This window comes from Bison bison, unplaced genomic scaffold (genome assembly GCF_000754665.1).
Source record: "Bison bison bison isolate TAMUID 2011002044 unplaced genomic scaffold, Bison_UMD1.0 scf7180017864307, whole genome shotgun sequence".
Classification (NCBI taxonomy): domain Eukaryota; kingdom Metazoa; phylum Chordata; class Mammalia; order Artiodactyla; family Bovidae; genus Bison; species Bison bison.
Window position 1 is genome coordinate 4,339,438 of NW_011494879.1, and position 14,862 is coordinate 4,354,299.

Consider the following 14,862-nt stretch of genomic DNA (forward strand, 5'->3'; position numbering starts at 1 on the left):
CTGATCTCCTTTAGGATGGACTGGTTGGATCTCCTTGCAGTCCAAGGGACTCTCAAGTGTCTTCTCCAACACCACAGTTCAAAAGCATCAATTCTTCGGTGCTTAGTTTTCTTTATAGTCCAACTCTCACGTCCATATATGACCACTGGAAAAACCATAGCTTTGACTAGACAGATGGACCTTTGTCGACAAAGTAAAATATCACTGGCAAACAGTAAATATTCCATTGCCTCTGTCCTGAGCAGGTCTGGCCCCGCACATGAAAAGGAAAGAGACCTTCAACAGAAAAACTGAAAGGGATTATATTTGTGACTTCCCTACTATCAGCTATTTGCCAAATAATTTTATAAAGAAGAGTAAATAATGAGGCTAAGAGAATAATCAAGCACGTTTTCATTTAAAAATTTAAATAACCACAGAGGATACTTGAAAACAGGCCATCGGAATTAGATCCCTGAAACTAAAACACCAGGATAAAAATTGTCCCAAGGATTCTAACTTTTATCTAAAGTCTCTACTCTTGACTATTCTGGGCAAAAAAATATCAACAGCTCTCATAACCAGTGGCTGGGCTTCCCTGGTGGCTTAGACAGTAAAGAATCTGCTTATCATGCAGGAGACCTGGGTTCACTTCCTGGGGTGGGAAGATCCCCTGGAGAACGGAATGGCTATCCACTCCAGTATTCTTGCCTGGAGAATCCCATGGACAGAGGAGCCTGGAGGGCTACAGTCCCTGGGGTCGCAGAGTGTTGCCCACGACTGAGAAACTAACACACTTTCTTCCAGCCCGCCTACTTGGGCACCGTTTCTGGTGTCATGTACCGCTTGAAGACCTTGACCACACAACTTAGCCTCAGTGCCAGTTATGAGTATATTGCCTTCAGCTCCAGATCTACCTTTCACTGACCTGCTTTGTGAGACTCTAAGATTCAGTGCTCCCATCTGAATGTTAGGAGATTGATTGATACTTGCTTCCTCGGTTTTCAAAGGATTGCATGCATGTGTGCTAAGCCACCTCTGTCGTATCTGACTCTGTGGGACCCTATGGACCGTAGCCCACCAGTTTCCTCTGTCCATGGGATTCTCTAGGCAAGAATACTAGAGTGGGTTGCCATGCCCTCCTCAAAATCAGAATATAAATAGTATGAACGCTACTATCCCATTCCCTAAATCTATCCACGATGCTATTGTTGTTTAGTCACTTTGTGTCCAAATCTTTGGACCGTAGCCTGCTAGGCTCCTCTGTCCATAGGGTTTTTCAGGCATGAATACTGTAGTAAGTTGCCACTTCCTTCTCCAGGGCTATTCCCAACCCAAGAATCAAACCTGCATCTCCTGCATTACACGGGGATTCTTAACGCTGAGCTACCCAGGTAGCCCTCTCAAAGGATCGCTCAAGACTGAATGCAGTCGAGTCCTAGAATTCCTTCTATGGTGAACAGACCACATCTGCATGAGCCAGAGCCGTCACCCTCATGATGTGGAACAACTTAGTACCAATCATTGTGTCACAAGAGGGGGATTTTGTCCTGAAAACATGTCAGTGCCTGATGACATACAGTCATATGGAAATAGAAGGCGAGCGAGAAATCTCTCCTCTCTGCAGCCAAATCAGCTGTTTTCTCGCGTTTCTGCTTGCGCACCTGCTCCCAACGCTGACAGGCGCATGGAAAGTCCACCCGCTGCCCAGTTCCAGTGGGAAGAATGAGAGGAAGGAAGGAAGCGCTTCTTCGGGCCCATCTGACAGGTGTGGGGACCCAGGGAGCAGAGGGTGACTTTCACTCCCTCCTCTTTTATGGAAATGAACTCCCCAGCCCTACCATGAAGAGGTGAAGCCAGCCTTGCGGTGTCATTTCTGGGGTTATTTACACACCCACAGCGCTCAAGGCTTGGGTGTGGCCTTGAGTATGAGGTTCATCCATTGAACTCTGACGAGGCCGGCTGAAAACTTCCCCCCATGAGTTATTTTCACCACAAAGAAGCGCAGGTGCCTGACTTCCTGTGTCGAGATGACTGGCCTGGTGGCGATGACTCAGTGGCATGTGTCGTGGTGAGGTGCAGGCGGGGACGCTGGGGGAGGTCTCTAACCACACGCAGATCAGCCCAGGTCCACATGTCCCTGGGGCTGCCAGCACACCCGTTTCAGGCTCCCCTTTACAGAGCTGAGACTCGGCTCCTTAGAGGGAGGGGTGGTAACAAGGTCTCTACTGTTTTTACAGCAGTCCTCTCATTTTCTATACTGCAGCCTTCAGTCCATTAAATGCGGTTTCCTGGCCTCACCCAAGCTTTGAAAGGCCAGATCAAAACTATCAAATGTCCCGGCTGTGTGGTCTTGTTCAGACTGAACAGTTACCGTGGCCCTTGCAAATGATTTCTTCCACTGGGGACCTGGAAGCACCCTGGATGCTTCTTCTCTGTGGGACTGGCTTTAGATTGATCTCTGTGCACTGCATGTTTGAAAACATTCCTGTAATGCACGCATCTCCCCTTCAACCAAACAAGCCTGCCTTTGCTTGGTGCCGTGCCTGTGTGGTACATGAATAGGGTGGGGCCTTCCAGAACTGGAAGAAGAACCCGTAGCTCTCAGACCGACAGTAGGCTACAGGTCCCTTTCGCAGGCCATGGAGGGCGACCACATGGAATCATGGGTTTGAAGTCACGTTTGGGGAAATACAATGGCCCAGTGACCTGTATCTTGTGCCTGAGATCTCATTTCAAGAATTGTGTTTAAGGAACCTGAAAGGAGGGGCCTGAGTGCTGGGAGCACAGAAGATAATGAGCAAAAAACAGCAGCAGCTACAGCAGGGGACAGGCAGCAGAAGGGGCAGGGGAAGAGGCTCACTGAACCACGGACTGTCGAACCGAGGGCCATCAGGACACCTGCAGCACTGAGCGGTGACACTGAGCAAAGATGAGCCACCATGGCCACCAGCCTCTTTAGTCTTCCTGATGGTGCTGACGACACTCACCATCAAACGTGCTCAAGCCTGTAAAAATGTAGCACAGGCAAAGAGCACTAAACCAAGAGCCAGAAGCCTGGCTTCTATTCCTTCTCTTCCTCCACTGCTCAAGACGTCTCTCCTGTTTGGCCTCAGGATCCTCATCGCTTAAAGCCAGGATTCATAATTCTGACTTCCTACCTCCAAGGGTTGGGCTTCTCTGGTGGTTCAATTGGTAAAGAATCTGCCTACCAAATGCAGGAGACCCAAGAGACTCAGGCTCGATCCCTGGGTCGGGAAGATCCCCTGAAGAAGGAAATGGCAACCCATTCTAGTGTTCTTGCCTGGAAAATCCCATGGGCAGAGGAGCATGGCAGGCTGCATACAGTCCATGGGGTTGCAAGAGTCAGACACAACTTAGTGACTAAACCACCGCCTCTGAGGGTTATAGGGAGAACCAAATGATATTAGGCAAAAAAAAAAAAAAGGAAAAAAGAATTTTAAAAACTTCCAGAAAGGTAAAACACTAAGGCAGATGGAAGAGTTTGTTTTTACCAGTTAAACAAAATGACCAAAAAGTGAAATGGATTATCTTGACAAAATCTGAAATAGCCCAAGAATCAGAGCTCTCCCTCCACTAGGTCCTTGGTGATGGTTTTACGTAGCATTTTAGGAAGAGCCAGCCTGTCCCAGGAAGTCGCTCCATCAGTAACATGCACCTCCATCTTCAGCTTCCATCTTGCTGTCTTCTCTCTCCAGGAACGGGAAAAACCTCATCCTCTTCCTCCAGTCTGACTCTTCATTAACAATTAGGTTTGACCAAAACAAGTCTGCCAGGAAATACCTGCGTTTCCACAGGAGTTTCTAGAAGCCGATACTGTCTACAGATCCCAAAGGAATGGGATTGTGACATAGAATGACATGCAGGAGGGTTGATATTTTGTACAGATAAATGTCCTGTGTCCATCTGTATCATCCGTACCACTCCTCCATAAGACAGCCCTGAACGCAAACTCACTTCACGAGAAATATAACGGTCTTGTTGCTGAAACAAAAATCACTGTATTTTGAAATTCTTTCATAAATAGACTCATCTGAAAGCAAGGAGTCTAAAATAAATGGCAAGACCACCAACACCAAAAGAAGAGAAGATATCAATTTTTTTTCCCAAAACTCAGAAAACCAAAGCTTTGGAAAATCCAAGTCAGAAATGAGTGTGTGATAACAGGCAGACAGCAAGATTAATTTTTTAACTTTCCTCTTTCCTGGTGTCCTTAATGTTCCGGTAGTTTTACACAGGGTCCTGTGCCAAAAGAAATAGCTAATGTTTCCACTTATTAAGTAGTTAATTTATAAGCATTCTTGTCCTAGGAAGTTAGTAGCCACTTTAAAAAAAAAAAAAAAACACACTAACTGAAAGAAAAAAATAACATTTGTTTTTCATTTAAAAATAGCCACTTGCTAGTGGGTGTGGGCCCCTTTTGGGCTCAGCATAAGTTGTCAGTCCTTGGACTCTGAGTAGACATGGCCTACCCTCTTGTCCTGCTTCCTACTGATTTTCATGCAATAGCTACTTTCATTCTTAGCAGTCCTCAAAACCCCAGTTCTAGAAAGATATGTCATTAAAAGGAATGCAGCCTGGCCCAACATGGAAAGCGAGCTTTCTCAAGCTACTAGTCTAGACGTTGTCTGATAGATCAGAGCATCATTGTGCTTCCCTGTGTGTTAGTCACTCCATCGTATCTGACTCTTCGTGACCCCCTCGGACAGCAGCCCTACAAAGCTTGACAATTGCAAACACCCTGAAGGGCCCGTGTGAGTTCACCGCAGCAGCCTGGGGTTACTTCAGGGCTCAGAGACAGAATCACAGGTCTAGTGAAAGATCCCTGGGTCCCGAAACCTGAGTTCAGGTCTCCATTCAACCCCCAACAAGCTGTGCAACCTTAGGGCAAGTAGGAAACCTCTCTGAGCTTCCATTCTCTATTTGTAAAAGAGGAGGAGAATGAGGCCCTAAAGTCACACGTTACTTAGAATTTATTCCTATCAAGACACAAGCCCAAGGGCATTCACACTCATTTTCAAAAGGCTGTAGACAGAGCATGACCCTCAAACTACACTCTCATTCCCAAAAATCTATCCACAGATCTCAGTAAAAACAGAGGGATGGTGCTGTGGCTGCAGCAATCAGATCTGAGATGGAATCTTGAACGGGTATTTTTTTTTTGTTTTATTAAAGTTCCTCCAGATGATTCTGTTGCCTGGATTAATTTAAGAACCATTTCCTACTGACAACACAGCAAAAACGAGAGCCTCATGCTCCAAGGCCCAAAGTCAGCACAAAACGTTTGAGAATATTAACATCCATCTCATTATTTGCTTTTAATGATACTTCATCACATTCCCTTATCCCTTTTAATTTGGTCACATCATTCGAGAGGGTTTAATTCCAAGTTTCTCGTTCGGATGGTCTTGAGGCCTCGCCCTGTTATCACAGAGCTTGAGTCTCCCGGTTGTGGTAGGCACCCAGCCCCCAGCTGTTTTCTTGACAGAAGACAGACATAAGCTTTCATTTTCATATTTTTCTTTAAAAGAAAAAAAAAAAAAGACTTCTGATGTTGATATCATCTTTAACATTCTGACATCTGTGACATACAAGTTCAGGGTCAAGACTGAAAAAGATAAAGAAGATCAGGCCACCAGCTGCCCTGTGCTGCCCTTGCTTTTCCTACTGACCTGTGGAAAAAGGGACATGAAATTCTGATGCAGAAAAACTGTTCCTTTCTCACAAAACTCAGAAGTCGGTAAGGGACACTTGAAAGGAGGGTCATCAACAACAGCAATTTTTTTGAATGTGAAAAGGAAGAGAATTTTAAAACAACATCCAGGGAGTCAAAGTTTAGCTCCATTTGAAGGCAGCCCCTCTTCAATGAAGGTGGGGTGCTGGTTACAAAGTTTAATGTTTAGGTTTGAGTTTGAGAGATTTTTGTTTGTTTGTTTGCTATTTATACAAGAGCCATAACCTATGGAATATAGCAGATATATCCTGGGTCTAGTTCTCCATACTTGCAAACGTTTAAAATTGCACTTGTGTTGCATAAAAGATTTATAATGATCTCACCCACAAATATAAATTTGATCCCACACAGGATAGAAAGACCTAGAAGCAGAAGAAGGGAACAGCTGAATGTGAGCACGGAGTCATAAATCCATAACACTTACAGCTTTTTAACAACCCCATCATAAACGTGACTGATTTCAATTGAATTTATGGGATTTTGCAGCCAGGTCCAGCAATGTTCTTTGAAAACTAAAAATTTAGGAAAAACAACATATAGCTTGGATTTCCATGAAAACGCCTATGGTGTCGGGTAGTGGACAGGATGACTCATGAACAGTCCTCTGAGGGTGGCAAAACCCCCGAAATCAATGCACCAAACAACAGGAATCCACAAGACTCGAAACACCAATGTCAAAGGGACACAGAACAGTGGGTTTGTAGGGAAACAGTCCAGGAGAGCAGGAAAAGTCCTATTTTTTTGTAAGACAAATCAGGATACAAAATCCTCCCTAGCTAAGTGATTAGCCGGCTAAGTCACTCTTTCCTAGCTAAGAGACTGCACCCTCCAAAATTTATTTTATTTATTTTTAAAATTAATTAATTTTTTGGGCTGTGTCAAGTCTTAGTTACAATATGTGGGATCTTCGTCACTTCACGCGGGAACTTTCATTGGCGTGCATGAACTCTGGTTGTGGCACACAGGCTCCAGAGTGCTGGGGCTTTCGTAGCTGTGGCTTGTGGGCTTAGTTGCTCCTCAGCACATGGGATCTATTTCCCTGGCCAGGGATCAAACCCATGTCCCCCGCATAGCAAGGTGGATTCTTAACCACTGGACCACGAGGGAAGTCCCCTCTGTTTTGAATAAGGTACAAAATATTGTCTTATTTATCATCACTAAAATTTCATGATGCTTCTTAATCCCATCTTGAGCATGAGAAAACTGAGATACACAGAAATTGGCCCCTTTCCTAGATTTTCCAGCTAATATAATGGGGTTGATACATAGGCTGAATAGCTCCAAAATTCTTGACTTGGCTATTATCCTAAAGCCCTTCACTAGACAATGCAAGGAACTGGGTTCCCTTCAGAAAAAGATGTTCAAATATATAAGGGATCCAGGACAATTCTTCTTACTTCCCTTTTCTGAGATAAAATTTATCTCATCCATGACCACTTCCAGCAATTCATTGCATTAGGTGATAGAGTCTGCCAAGCTACTGGCCACTGATCCACCTAAAACTTCTCTTAACCAGGCACAGCCCTGTTCCAACCTGAGAATCAGTGTGTGATGAACCTTTGTCCCAATCAAACTGAGAACAGCCTCATCAGTCTTGAATTTATTGGATCATATTTTTTAGGTTTTCAGTGAAGGCACATTTTATCTTCTAAGAAGAGCCTTGTGTCTTCTCTGGAGACCCCGGTATATTCAATTATCACTCACACGAGGAGCAAACAAGCATTGGTCAAGAGCCCAGGACATGTCAGTTACTTCACTACTGGCCAGAATATCAGGTGGACATGACCCAGATGCTGCCCTTAGACCCTGTGATCCAGGGGAAGATGGACCAGGAGCAAGCGACAGGACATTGTATTAATACAAAGAGCCCATCAGGGGAGTCTGGGGGCAGGGAGAGCTTCCTGGAAGATGCAACCCCTGAGCTGCACAAAGCCTGGGAAAATGCCCAGGAGAAAGTTCAAGACAGGCACACAGGAAGGCAGGACCATGACTCTCAGCCAGCCACCAGGCTGAGCTTTCGTAGGAAGGAGGGGGTCAGTGGGGAGCTGAGAGGCAGGAAGGGGTTTTAGTGAGTTTTGGCAGCACAGGCACTGGCAAGAACTGGACACTGAGGACAAGAATGAGGAGACAGATGTAACAGCAAGACTGATACCAAACATCTTACCAAGATGAGGGTTCCTCCCTACACTCGGTGAACAAACTCCACCAAGTGCTGTAAAGTGTGTGTTTGCACTTCTGTGCCTTTACCATGAGCACCAGAAATAGAAAACACTCAGCACAAAGTGAATGCACTTCTCTGTTCCGGATACAGCACAGTAAGAGCTGAATTAAAAGACTTGAGAATGAATCATAAAAAAAAAAAAAAAGATGCACTCATAAAACTTTGGGTATCAAATTTGATTTGCAGGAAAAGTTCCAAAGATTTCTCCTTCCCTTTCTCCAAAATCCAGGGCCCATAAGCAGTAAACATTCTGTGTCCTTAAAAAACTGTTTTGCAGATAATGTATTGTGTAGGTCTGATTAACAAGCTTGACGTGTATTTCCGTACGCACAAAGCAAAACTCCATGGAGTAAGAAGTGTTCAGTATCTCAGGGGAAGACGGCAAAGAGTAATAACTTTTCTTTCCTCTGAGGCTAGCAGTTAATTTCCATGCTGGACAATTTTTAATAACTTGGGATGCACTATGGGATTTTATGAAGTTCTCATTTAGTTCTGAACCCTCTCAAGTTATAATTTTCCTTCTGTCTCAGATGGAGCTTTTATCTCTTGCACCCTTAATACCCCTGCTAACCTTAGTATAGGAAAGCTTCATAATTTGAAAAGGAGACATTTAACAAGACATGAAGCTGATTGTTTGCACAATCGGAACATCTAATTCAGCTATAATATTCCAAAACATGCTTGCGTGCAGGGAGATAAGTTTTCCTTCATTTTCTATTTTATCAGAAAATTAACCTTCATTTAAAACACTGTAGTCTGAAACACTTTTATAGCTACTCTCGCTCTGCTGTTCACGAGTATTTGAATTTCAAATTTGCCATCCCAGCCTCTAAAAATGACACACACTGCGGATGCTTCCAGGCCAGGTGTTTATGATCAGAAACAGACATCAGAATGTGACCTGTGTCAAAGCACAGCACTGCTAGCCAAGGGACCATGTAACCAAGCCCCTGTTTACTTTTCCAGCCTTTAGTAAAGGAACAAGGCTCTGACTTTGCATACAAATCTTTTTGTCGGAAAACCTGAGCCCCACAGATATTTCATTTAATTGTCTGAACACTGAAAGCATTTAGTAAGTGTCTCTCCACATGGAGAGCTCAGCTTGGCCCGACATGAGCCAGACTCGGATCCTGTGATGGTGACGCAGAATTGGCTGCAGGACAAGTGGAGTTAGGTAATGCATTTGACAAACAGTGCTGAGCCCTAACCACTCATGACACGTATGTAACCAGAGTGAGCCCAAGTTCGTCTGGGGTCACTTGTCTTGTAATAGCCCGATAAAATAATGAGTACTCCAGCCTCACAAATTGCTAATACTTCTTCCAATAATTCATTTTCCCTCCAGAATATTGCTCAAGATTCTGAGAAAAGGTTGTGATAGAAGGGGACCCAGTCTTACATCTGGGCCAGTCTTACATCTGGGCTTCCCGGCTGACACAGTCGTAAAAATAAATCCACCTGCCAATGCAGGAGATGCAGAAGACATGGGTTCAATCCCTAGGTCGGGAAGATCCCCTGGAGAAGGAAATGGAAACCTGCTACAGTATTCTTGCCTGGGAAATCCTAAGTTGGTGGCAAAGAGTCTGACAAGACTGAGTCACTGAGCACGCAAGCACGCTCTCACATGTTATAGGCTGTTTCATGTCCCTAAAAAGAGATACATTCCAGCCCTACCCTCAGTACTTGTAAATGTGACCTTACTCGAAAATAGAGATTTTTCAGATTATTCAAGTTAAAATGAGGTCATCTGGGACTTTCCTGGTGGTCCAGTGGTTAAATATCCACCTCACAATGCAAAAGATGCAGGTTCAATCCCTCGTCTGGAACAAGATCCCACATGCCCTGGAGCAACTAAACCCACAGGCCACAGCTACTGAAGCCCACATACTCTGAAGGTCAAAGGTCACAACCAGAGGCTCCTTGTACCACATGAAAGATCCTGCATGAGGCAACTAAGACCCTGTGCTATGCTTAGTCGCTTAGTCGTGTCCTATTCTTTTCGACCCCATGGACTGTAGCCCGCCAGGCTCCCCTGTCCATGAAGATTCTCCAGGCAAGGATCCTGGAGAGGGTTGCCATGCCCTCTTCCAACCGATCTTCCCAACCCAGGGATCAAACCCAAGTCTCCCACATTGCAGGCAGATTCTTTACCATCTGAGCCACCATGGAATCCCAACAAAGATCCAATGAAGTCAAATAAATAATAAATACTTTTTAAAACTTTAAAAATAATAAAATGAGGTCATCAGGGTGCATCCTGATCCAGTATGACAGGAGTCCTTATAACAACAGGGGAATTTAGACACACACAGGGGAGACACCGCAGGATGACAGAGGCAGAGACTGGGGCTGTCAGCCATGGATGTCATGCCAGAAGCTGGAAAAGACAAGGCAGGATCTTCCAATGGGTTTCAGAAGGACCAAGGCTCTGCCAACACATTTTAGATTTGCTTCTCCAGAACCACGAGGGGAAAAGTTTCTGTTGTTTTAAGGCACCCAGTTTGAGATTTCATGTAGCCACAGCCCTCCATCTCAGCCATATCTTTATACTCTGCTCTGAAAAGCAAATGCGAATGCAGGTCTTTAATTCCCTAAAACACTCCTAACCCAGTGCTGCCTTGTGGAATAGACTTTTACTGAAGGTTTGAGCATAAAAGGAGATCCAACCAGTCAATCCTAAAGGCAATCGGTCCTGAATATTCTTTGAAAGGACTGACACTGAAGCTCCAATACTTTGGCCACCTGATGTGAAGAACTGACTCATTGGAAAAGACCCTGATCCTGGGAAAGATTAAAGGCAGGAGGAGAAGGGGATGACAGAGAATGAGATGGTTGAATGGCATCACCAACTCAATGGATGTGAGTTGAGTAAACTTCAGGAGTTAGTGATGGACAGGGAAGCCTGGTGTGCTGCAGACCATGGGGTCACAAAGAGTCAGACACAACTGAGCGACTGAACTGAACTGAGCATAAAAGAGGGAAATATCTGCACAGAACCAGGAATAATATCCATGTGCCTGATGTGAAAGCTTATAACCAGCACAGCCTTTGGAAACCCTGGTCCAGGTCCCAGACAGCCACCTTGCTTCAGGGCCAGTGTGTCCCCGGGGAGATTCTCCCACTGCCCACCGGCCAGTCCCAGAGGAAAATCCCATCTCTAGGATTTGCCTAGAAGCTCCTGATTATTTTATAGCAGACTCCAGAGAGGCATCATGCGTTCTTTCTATGAAAAAGAATGGAACCCCCATGGTCTCTGCCTCCCAACCCTAAACTCTCCCCAGAGCCATCATCCTATCAAAAAACCAAAAGCCTCCTTCCCATAGTCTCCTAAACCAACAGAGAGACTCCTTATCACAGAGACTCTGGGAAATGGTCTACAAATCAGGTGGAAAGGACCTGTTGCATAAGAATCACCTGTGGAGCTTGATAAAAATGCAGGTTCCTGGGTTCTGCCCTGTACCTGGTGAATTACAGTTCTATAGGACAAGTTGAGGAACCTGCATTTTGAAAGGATCCTGGTGACCTAGCATCACAGTTTGAAAGCCACCGGCACAAGTTGCAACCAGTCTTGACAGCAGCAGTGTTTCCTTCCTTCTACATGGAAACAGCATGCATAAGGAGAGAAACTGACAAAATCTTCTGCTGTATCCCCTTAGCAAAGTCAGCCTTTCCAACGACAGCTATCCTCACCTACCCTCCCCTTCTCTGCTCCCCCAGCACACATGACCCCTCTCCATGCATCCTCCCAGGTCCTCTGTCTGTGGGCCTTCAGCCCCTTTGCCCTTGAACTTAACCCCTGCCACTTCTCAGGGGAGACCACCCCTCCTTTTTCTGTTCTTCTCCACTCCAAGGGCCCTTTGACACTCTTTGACACTGACCTACACATACGTGTGCAGATCATGGACCTCCCTGCTCGCCACCCCCCAGGTCCAGAGATCCCCCTCACACTGGTCTTCCTGTGCCCCAGTATCTACTGAGATTTGGTAAGATGTATTTCCTGAATTAATTTAATGAATGATTCAAATCAAGTTATTTGATCTTATTAGAATCTCTTTCTCAAAACAGCTCTTGTTCCTCAGTCGATATACCTGCCTCCAGAGTATATGGAAACATACAAATGGTGGCCTGAGTTGTCGTCACCTGCTCTTATCTTTCTCTTTCTGTCCTGTCCATCTGCCCAGGTAAGAGGGAGTCAGGCATCCATCCAACAAATACTCACTGAATTCCTACTTTGCTCCCGTGATGGAGATACATATCCTAGGGCTCTACTGCTCATGAAGTCATAGACTTTGAGAGAGAAGTAAACCAACCAATGATGTGAGATAGAGATGAGCCAGTCCTATTGGGATCAAGAGGAGGGAATCATCCAATCAGTCAAGAAGGACATCACAGGGTAGCATGAACCTAGTCTGACATCAGGAGCTGTAGAAACTGACATGATTGAAATTACTCAAGGGGATACGTGGCATCAGCATTAAAACCCTGACAATCCATTTGCTTAAAGGAATCATGCAAAATTTCTGAGCCCCAGTTTCCTCATCTGTGGGATATGGATGTAACAGGAGCTTTGGAAACAAAATGCTGTGTGTGCAGTCCTTAGCAAAGGACATAATAAGCTTGGTAAAACTTCACATCATTATTAAGGAAAAGGGGCACTCTACAAAGACAGGTCCCAGAGCAGAAGGAAGATTGATAATCCAGTCCTAGGAGTTAGAGAGCCAGGGCAGCTGTCCACCCGGTCCAGCCCTTGGATGGCTCTGCTCCAGACACCTGCAAGCTCGGCTCCGTCAAGTTTTGCAATTCCCAGGAGAGATTCTGTTTGGCCAGCTTGGGGTGGGAGATCGTCACAAGGATGAGGCTCCAGGGGGACCAAGGCTCAGCCATGACACTCTGCAAGGACGTCCCGGACAAGGGCACAGACAGACCATGGTTTTGGAAGCACCTAGGATGCGTGGTAGCACTGGGGCTTGAGGTTTGTGTGGAGGGGGCAGATGGAAAACACGCCGGATGTTCTCCTACAGGCAGTGATGATAAGATGGGAACGCAGAGCCCTGTTACTGAGACACGGATCTGGGGTGGCTCCTTGAAGGCACCAGGAGGCATTGAGGCTGGAAACACCTCACCGTCCCCAGGGCCCAGCCCCTGCCGGAGGACTCAAGCCAAGAGACACTCGGGCTTCCTCCAGGAGTGGCCTTCTGTGGCCCAGGGACGGCCAGCTGCACTGATAGAAATGTGTCCAGGCTCAGATGGCCTCCGTGCAGGACACGGGTCATTGCGAAATGGCTCTCTGCTCTCCTGTGCTCACAACTACCCTGCATTTGCTCCTGGGATACAGGATACAATTTTCAGTCTACTTGGCCCCCAAATTCAACAGAATTTGGATCTTTTCAAGTGTTTTAAAAACAATCTGTGCTAATGGCACAATGTTCTTGCTAATGCCCTTTAAGGGCCAAATTTTCAAAAAATGGCAAATAAATTTGTTTGTGGTTTCCATGTGCGGTTTTATGGGTGGATATAAATACTGTAGCTGAAATGACAGCTGATTTTTTCCTTGTAAACATTGACACAGGAGATCAGATGAGGTGTGTGTTGGAAAGGTTATCATCCACGTCTAAGGAAAGGGCCGGCACTGTACTCAGCCCAACAGGGCCAGAAAGAACATTCCCTTTATATTAGTCCTTAAGAGAAACTGGCTGGCCTGTCTACACAGCTGACCACAGGAGCACCAGATGTGGCTTGTCACCCCTTCTCTGTTCTCCCACGTTGTCTCAGGTATCACCCCAGACCACCAACACTTGACCCTGCACCTCCCAGGCTCTCTGTTGTTATTCAGTCACTCAGTCGTGTCCGACTCTTTGCGACTCCATGGACTGCAGCATGCCAGGCTTCCCTGCCCATCACTCTCTCCCAGAGTTTGCTCAAACTCATGGCCATTGAGTCGATGATGCTGTCCAACCATTTCATGTTCTGTCGTCCCCTTCTCCTGCCTTCAATTTTTCCCAGCATCTGGGTCTTTTCCAATGAGTTGGCTCTCCTCATCAGGTGGCCAAAGTATTGGAGTTTCAGTTTCAGCATCAGTCCTTCCAATGAATATTCAGGACTGATTTCCTTTGGGATGGACTGGTTGGATCTCCTTGCAGTCCAAGGGACTCTCATGAGTCTTCTCCATCTCCACAGTTCCAAAGCATCAATTCATCAGTGCTCAGACTTCTTTATGGTCCAGCTCTCACATCCATATATGACTACTGGAAAAACCGTAGCTTTGACTATGTGGATCTTTGTCAGCAAAGTGACGATTCAATTTTTTAATACAGGCTCTCTAAGCTCATAATTACCTAAATTTGTTCCCGGATATCCTTGTTCGGGATCAGACTTCCAGCCTCAATGCACTTCTACCCTCATTGAGGGAGGTTGTTCCCTCCCTCGACCTCTGAAATGCCCAGGAATCCAGATGGGGCCCTCACTGCCAACCTGAGCCCATCAGAATCCCACCTGCCCTCATGCAAACCCACAGCGTCTTAAGATCCACATAAGCATGTGACTTCTGGGTCTCCTAGTCCGGTCACTCTTCCTGACTAGGAGAGCCAACACAAAAGCAAATGACAAGACTGAAGGCTGGGGCGGGGTCTCTGTGGTCCTCTGTTCCCAAATACATGAGATGAGGCTACAGTCAGGGCATGCTTCCTGGGGTGCTCCAGGACTGTGGGCCCAGAATCTCGGAGCTGCCTGGCGTCTTTTTCTGATGGCTGGTTCTTCCCTGGACTCCGACAGCTGTTGCAGCATCGCCCACCCTGGCTGCAGCCGGTTAAGAGACAGAAGCAAGTGAGATGAGCATCACCAGCATCACATATGGCAGGGATGATGGAGGCTCTTCAAATACAAAGAAGTCACAGAAGTGGCCCGAGGG